Source organism: Magnolia sinica, chromosome 1 (genome assembly GCF_029962835.1).
Source record: "Magnolia sinica isolate HGM2019 chromosome 1, MsV1, whole genome shotgun sequence".
Lineage (NCBI taxonomy): Eukaryota > Viridiplantae > Streptophyta > Magnoliopsida > Magnoliales > Magnoliaceae > Magnolia > Magnolia sinica.
The window spans coordinates 11,470,819-11,478,009 of NC_080573.1; positions in this window are offsets into that span (position 1 = coordinate 11,470,819).

Below are 7,191 nucleotides of genomic sequence, written 5' to 3' on the forward strand. Positions count from 1 at the left end.
ACAATCATGATCCGTACAGTGGGCACACATGTAACTCAATCCAGGCCGTCTCCATTCTAGGTGGTATATAGCCACGAAATCATACTCATCATGTAGTCCAATCTGATCAGTTGTCATGAATGGATAATTAAGGACCCGATGATCAACGGTCCAAGTTTGTTGGGCCAGATCGGATAGGTATGATATTATGGTTATTGTTAGTTTTGGGCCATGCATTATACGGTGGACCCATTTTGTTAGGATTTATAGCTATAGTGATCCAATCTATGTTGTTACACAACTCAAAATCAATCATAATTTGAAATATCAGAATCAAATATGAGGGAATCACATATATGAATATTGTAAATATGGACCCATCTGTTATGATCAGCGTAAGATTTTCTTTTTCCTTTTTGCCCCTTTTTTTTTTCCTGGTTTGCTCTCCTCCCTTGGTTAAGAATGATAGCATGGGTCACAGTACTCCTGCTTGAACGGGCTAGACTGACTGGCTCTTAAACAATGGACCAAACCAGGCCAACTGGCAAATGGGCGTAATTTAGGCCCACGGTCCAAATTTCAGTCCCAAGAACTTTCTAATAGTGAGCGTTTAATCCCCACTGTGATCCACTTTAACTGTAAATTTGTATCATTTTTGAGCCTATGTCCTAAAATGACATGGACAAATATATGGAAGCTGTGGATAAATCAATACATCACAGTAGGCCCCTCAGAGTCAGAGCCTGTTTTGAGCTTGACGTCCAATTGGTTTCTAGCCAAGGAATCTCAATGGTCTGCGCACCTAACAGATGAATGCCATGGGATCCAACTCATGATAAAAGGGGATATGGACATGGAATTGTTGCGTTATCAGAAAGTAGCACCAGTAAAAAATGAAATTCAAAAGGAGCCCCTTCTTTTCAATGCTGGCCTAAAGGGGATGTAGATCCTTGCCTCCTAAGTATGGGTATGCGGATCCGCGTCCCATAAAGTGTGCGTAGGCCCAGTTTTCTTGTCAGGGAATATGGATAGTGGACCCACCTAAAGGGCCGATGGGATGCCCAACAGGTTATGGGATCACCATATATGGAGAACAAATGAGGCTAGTATGGAGTGGAGTTCTAACGCAGGGATGAATGTGATGAAGTCAATCACCATTTTCCTAAAGGATAACTATTCCGAATCCAAGGAGCTTCTCTAGACTCCTTACAAAGACTTCTCCAATCCATGAGAAAAAAAGTAAGAAAAATAGAAATAAATTCTATAAAATTCGTAATTTGATCGATGAATGAAATAAATGAATTCAGGGCCCTTTAAATAGGGATACTAAGCCGTGGGAAAAGTTTCGGAATCAAACTACAACTAAAGCTCCGTAAAATTCGTAACTTACTATAAATAGTAAATTTACTATTTATAGTAAGTGTCGTACATGGCTTAATCATGTTATTCGCATATTTTTTCTATAAATAGTAAATTTACTACTATTTTCCATGGATGGTCCACACTGCAGATCTGCTTGGAAATTTTTATAAGCCGCACATAATGTATTTCTTAGATCCACAACGTCTATTCAAATTTTCATAGTAGGATCAAGCTCCATCTCGAAGAGAGGAAGATCGCACGGAAGACGAATGGATCGCTCGGAAGATCGCCCAAATGAGAGGAAGATCGCCCGGAAGACAGAGGGATCGAGCTCCATCTCAAAGAGCTACCCTCAGGTACCGTAACTCGGTTGGCCCAAGGTTGCGAAGTAGATCATTTGGAAATATCTTTCCCTAAATACCCAACAATAAGGATTTTAACCTTTTCGTTGGAAATATTCCTTTCAGTCATCTTCAATAGATATGGGAGAGTTCTAGATGTCTATATCCCAACACTCCCAGGCACCAAGAAACCAAGCGGATATGCTTTTGTTCAATTCAGGTATAAGCAAGATGCAAAGGCGGCCATGGATATCCTCAATGACCGACACATAGATGGTAGGGTGGTATCAGCTAGAAGGGCAAAAGCTAGGGCTTCTCCATCTACCGAGAATATACAGAAATGCCAGGACAAACATGTGCTGGTCAAGCCCTTTGGCCTCTCCTACCTGGCAATGGTAGCCCCGACAGCTAAACTTCTAACTCAACAGACAGAGCCGGATGAGGAAATAACTTCAGTAGTAGACCCGAGAGCGGTGGCTACTAGACTACAGGAGCTCCAATTAGGGCTAATTGGAATAGCGACAGGACTAAGAATCTCCATCTTGAGATTAATCGGAGCCATTAGAGCATCGAGATTCGCCGCCTCTTCTATTGATGTCACTAGAATTTCTCCCATCAAGTTTCTGATCACTCTCAAAATGAAGCCCGAATTCATTGACTTCCTGAATGATTCTTCATTACACAAGCAAATGGGGTTAGAATCAGTTATCAAGTGGTCCTCATAAGAGGTGATAAGTGGAGAGGGGATCTGGCTTAGGCTGTTCGGTATACCTGCCCATGCGTGGATGGAGTTAGTCATCCTAGACGTTTAGTGTAGCCCAGATAGATTTGATCAGTAGGTTCGGGATTTTCCAGGTTTATGCTCGAATCAAGGTCATCCTCCGCCTAGGGGCTAACTTGAAGCGGGTGTTGAAATTACATGTGGCAGATTACATATTCCCTATTCATGCGAAAATGGAATCTTTAGTAAAGGCAAGATTCCCTCCTCCAGCCCAACCCACCCCTTTCACAGAATCAACAGTCTCAGAAAGTACCAGAGATTGGGTGGAGAGAAAGTAAAGGAAAAATTCTTCTGGCATTATAAGACACCCGGAAGATGTTTGTGAGATGGTCAATGACGACTTGGAGTTAATTAACCATCTCTGACTTCCAGATGTTTGTGGAAATCCATCAGACGAGATTCAAATCTACCTGCCAGAGGTTTGTGGAATACCATCAGTTGACATTCAACCTCGCCCTCCAGATGTTTAACGCAAGGTCTTAGAGGAATCCAACGTTATCGCAGAGGCCTCCAATGCTCAATGTTGCAGTCCTTCCTCAGATCAAAGGATAACTCATGGAAATAAAGGGAAACAGCCAAGCCATTCTAGTCCATCGCTGCTCTAAATTCAACAAAGCCATTTCAAATTGTTCCATCCAAATGGCTCCTCCCAATATGAGCAACATAGGAATTCCAACTGCCACAGATACCAACTGCCCCCAAATCCTATTCAGCGAATCCTCCAAAACACACCCTGATCAGGCTACCCTAGCTATGCCAGCTGAGGCATATCACCCAGAGAAGGATAAACAGGAAAGACACCTACATCGTTCAAGATCAGTGGGAAACTCTCCCCTCAACCAACCAAGGATTAGGAAGAATCAAGGTGAAGAAATTTAGAGGGATCTCTTCATTCAACCGTAAGAAACTGCAGAAGTTTATCAATCTCTCAATCTCCATCCAGTTCAGGGGTCTCATCAGGAGCCTCCATCTGACCCGATGGACAAAAGGAGATTCATTCAACAGCGAACCTCGAAGTAGCACGTCGCAGGAGTCAGCAAGTGCAGGACAATCTTCTAAACTCCCTCGAATCATATGAATTGGAAGTCTTTCCTTCCCAAAGTTAGAGAGATTCCAGAGTGCATGAATCAGCACAAAACCAGGAAATCTTAAATCATTCCAAGTCAGATCAGCAACATACCCCCCGAGAAAAGACAACGTTGAATGTTCTAAGAAAGAAGAAGATTCATTACACGAGGGGAGATTGGGAATCCAGATTGCGTAGGCTAAAGTGAAGGGCTGTGAATTCTAGTTGTGTCACGGATGAATAAAATCCTTGTGTGGAATGCTCGTAGTATTAGTAATCAGCGCACCATAAGGACAACGAAAAGACTAATCGGGAGTCATAATCCCTGGATTGTAGCCATCCTCGAGCCTATGCTTAGAGAAGAGAAGAGAGTGGGAGTAGGCCTCTCTCTGGGTTTCCATTCCTCCTACTCTAATGGAGAGGAGGGTGGGAAGATCTGGGTTTTCTTTAAGAACTATTTCTCTTTCTCAGTTTTAAATATGTCTAACTAATCCCTAACACTTGTAGTCACTCTGCAAAATTTCCAGCCATCTATTCATATTACAGTTGTGTATGTTAGCTGCATTAGGAATAATAGAAGGGTCCTCTGGGATGGCTTGGTAGCCTTCTCTACTTCAGTGCAGGGGCCTTGGGCAGTGTGTGGAGACTTCAATGCGATCGTTGAAGCCTTAGAAAGAAGGAGTCGTAGAGATTCTGATAGATCTAATTCTGTGGACTTCTCAAATGCAATCAACAATGTAGGTCTGATCGATGTTGGGTTCGGGGATAATCGTTTCACATGGAGCAACAACCAGGCGGGTGCTGCCAGAGTATTGGCGAGGCTAGATAGCTCATTAATGTGATCTGGTCCACCGTATTCCCTCTCTTTCGTGTCACATACTGTTGAGGGTCAAATATTACATATTATCTCCTATTTATATCTTGGTTTTATGAACATAATAATGCTTAATGTCCTATTTTACTCATGTTTGTGTTGCAAGGTGAATTTAAGAGCTTAGATTGAAAAGAGTGCTAAAAGCATTGATTTAATACTTAAGAATTACCAAGGTAAATAATGGATCTTTGGAGACCAAGATTGAAGCTTTCAAGACCCCAAGATTCAAGAAAACTAAGTGAAGAAGGAAGGAAATTGAAAAAACAAGTGCAGAAATCACACTGACTGTGTCATCAACTGCCGTTTGATGACATCGAACACAAGTCGATGACATTGAATTTATGCATAGAAATCGAGTTGGTCGCTGGACAAATTAAAGACATTTCTCGATAACTCGAAAACTTCCTCGATGACATCGAAGAGCTGCTCGATGACATCGAATCCTGTTCGATGGCATCGAATTTTCTGAAGAATTATAGAGCAACTCGTTGGACTGTTCTGAGCACATTCTCGATTGATCGAAGACATGTTCGATGACATTGAAGATATGTTCGATGACATGAAAAGTTATGCAGTGCAAAAGAATTTACGCAGCGGGCACGACTTCCGAATTCAAGCCACCTTCGATGACATCGAAGGCAGTTCAATGTCATCGAACGAGTTACGTAAAGTTACGCAGAGTGCGTAAATTTGATCTGGTTTTGCAATTTTGTAGAAACTAGTTTATAAATATGGGTTTCCTAGACACTTTGGAGGATATCTACGGTTTGGAGAAGTAGAACAAAAGGGTGGAGCCACTTCCCAATAGTTCTTCTTCCCTTTTTCTCAGTTTTTAATGTTTTCTTCTAGGGTTTTAGATTCAATCATGTCTATGGTTGGCTAAATCCCTTAGCGGGTAAAGCTTGTAGCGTGATTGGGATGTTTGTTTTGTTTTGATTCATGCTTTATTAAACCTTATGGATTCTAGTTATTTATTAAGGAATATTTTTAGTGTTTAATGGTTTGTTGTGACTCAAATTATAATAGATCTGCAATTGCTTTGAATATCTTCCTTTCTTGATTTGAGATTATGAAATTAATAAGCCCTGTTGTTCACCATCATCTCTTAGGCATGGTAGAGTGATAGAATCCTTTTTAATCTTCATAATTCTCCTATGATCGGTTATAGGATTGGTAAATCCTGTTGGTTTTTTTTAAGGAGCAAATATATTCATTAAAGAAGAAAAGCATGAGAGCCAAATACACATTCGGGTAGGGCCACCATTACAAAAAGGGAGGGGACCTGCCTATCGTAAACAATGAAACTGGAGACAAAAGGAAAAAGAGACCCAAACGATTCGAGACTAAAGAGGGGAGGGATCCTTAGGAGGTCCTGACTGATCTGAGATCTATACGATCCATAACCAGCTTCCTTGGGAAAGATGGGGCGAATCAGCTGGAGAATAGAAGAATCTGTTTAATTGGGACTCGCTGCCCAAACGAGCCAAAATATTAGCCACTTTGTTGGCTTCTCTCGGGTTGTGCTTCAAGGAAACGGTGGTGAGAGTTTTTATGCGGTCGAAATTAAGTTTCCAATAATGTATAATCCAGGAGGGGGAGGGGGCCTCCTTGGAAAGCAGATTTACCACCGAACTAGAATCACTCTCAACCTTGATTTTGTTGAAACCTTTTTCTAAGCAGAGTTTGAGGTTGTGTATCACTGCTTTGGTTTCGGCTAGGAAATTGGAACCTATGGCGTAAGCTTTGGAAAAAGCAAAAATTAGATCGCCTCTGTCATCTCTCATGATTCCCCCGCAACCAGAAAGTCCTGGATTTCCCCTGGAAGAGCCATCCACGTTGAGCTTTATCCAGTTAGATTTTGGCCTTTGCCATTTAACAATGGAAAAACAAATTTTCCATCCAATCTGTTCATAAGGTCACAAAGACCTGGATGAAGAGGAAAAAAAAAATCATAATAATCCAAAACTTCTGTGACCCCCAGTAGGGTATCAATGGTAGACATTCAATCCCCCACTGCTTTTTGCAGTGTGGTCCACTTGATAGTTAGATATGTCTTATTTTTTGTGTCAAGCCTTGAGACGTGCTCTTCAAATGGATGGACGGTTTGGATGTAACACATACCTCATGATTAGACCCACAGAACTTGCTGACGTCAATACATCAGCTACATATCTGGTGTGAGGTACACCAGCCAATCCACTTCGTAAGCCACGCACCTTCTATTAAAAATGAGCCCAATCAAATCTGACCGCGTCAAGGCTGCACCATGTTGGGTAAAGATCTAGATTGCCTACCGCACGTGTGCAGGGTAAGTTTCTGTGATCCAAAATCTTGGTGGGCCTAATGTGATGTTTGTGAGAAATCTTCTCCATTTGTTTGCTTATATTATAATATAGTAAAAAAATGAGGTTGTCACATCCTGAAATTCAGGTACTGAGTGTGCACCCTCAGACCTGAGTTACAGTCCATGACTCGTACACTTAGTGTACTTAAACCAGTGGGTCACAATATAATCTGAATTCTATGTTCCCATTAACCTCTATCAATACATTCATGTCAACTTAATCCATTCGCAAACATTCATCACCACACATCAAAAGAAAATCAGGAAAACTAAATTGAGACTTTTATTAAGTCATTAGAATCATCAAGTTATTTAAAAATAAATATAAAATCTAAATTCAAAGTTATTCTAAAACAAAAATAAAATAATAATAGAAAACACATGTCCCATTTAATTATTCTACTGATCCAACAACGTAAGCTCGTCTTCAGTTAAATATGGCCA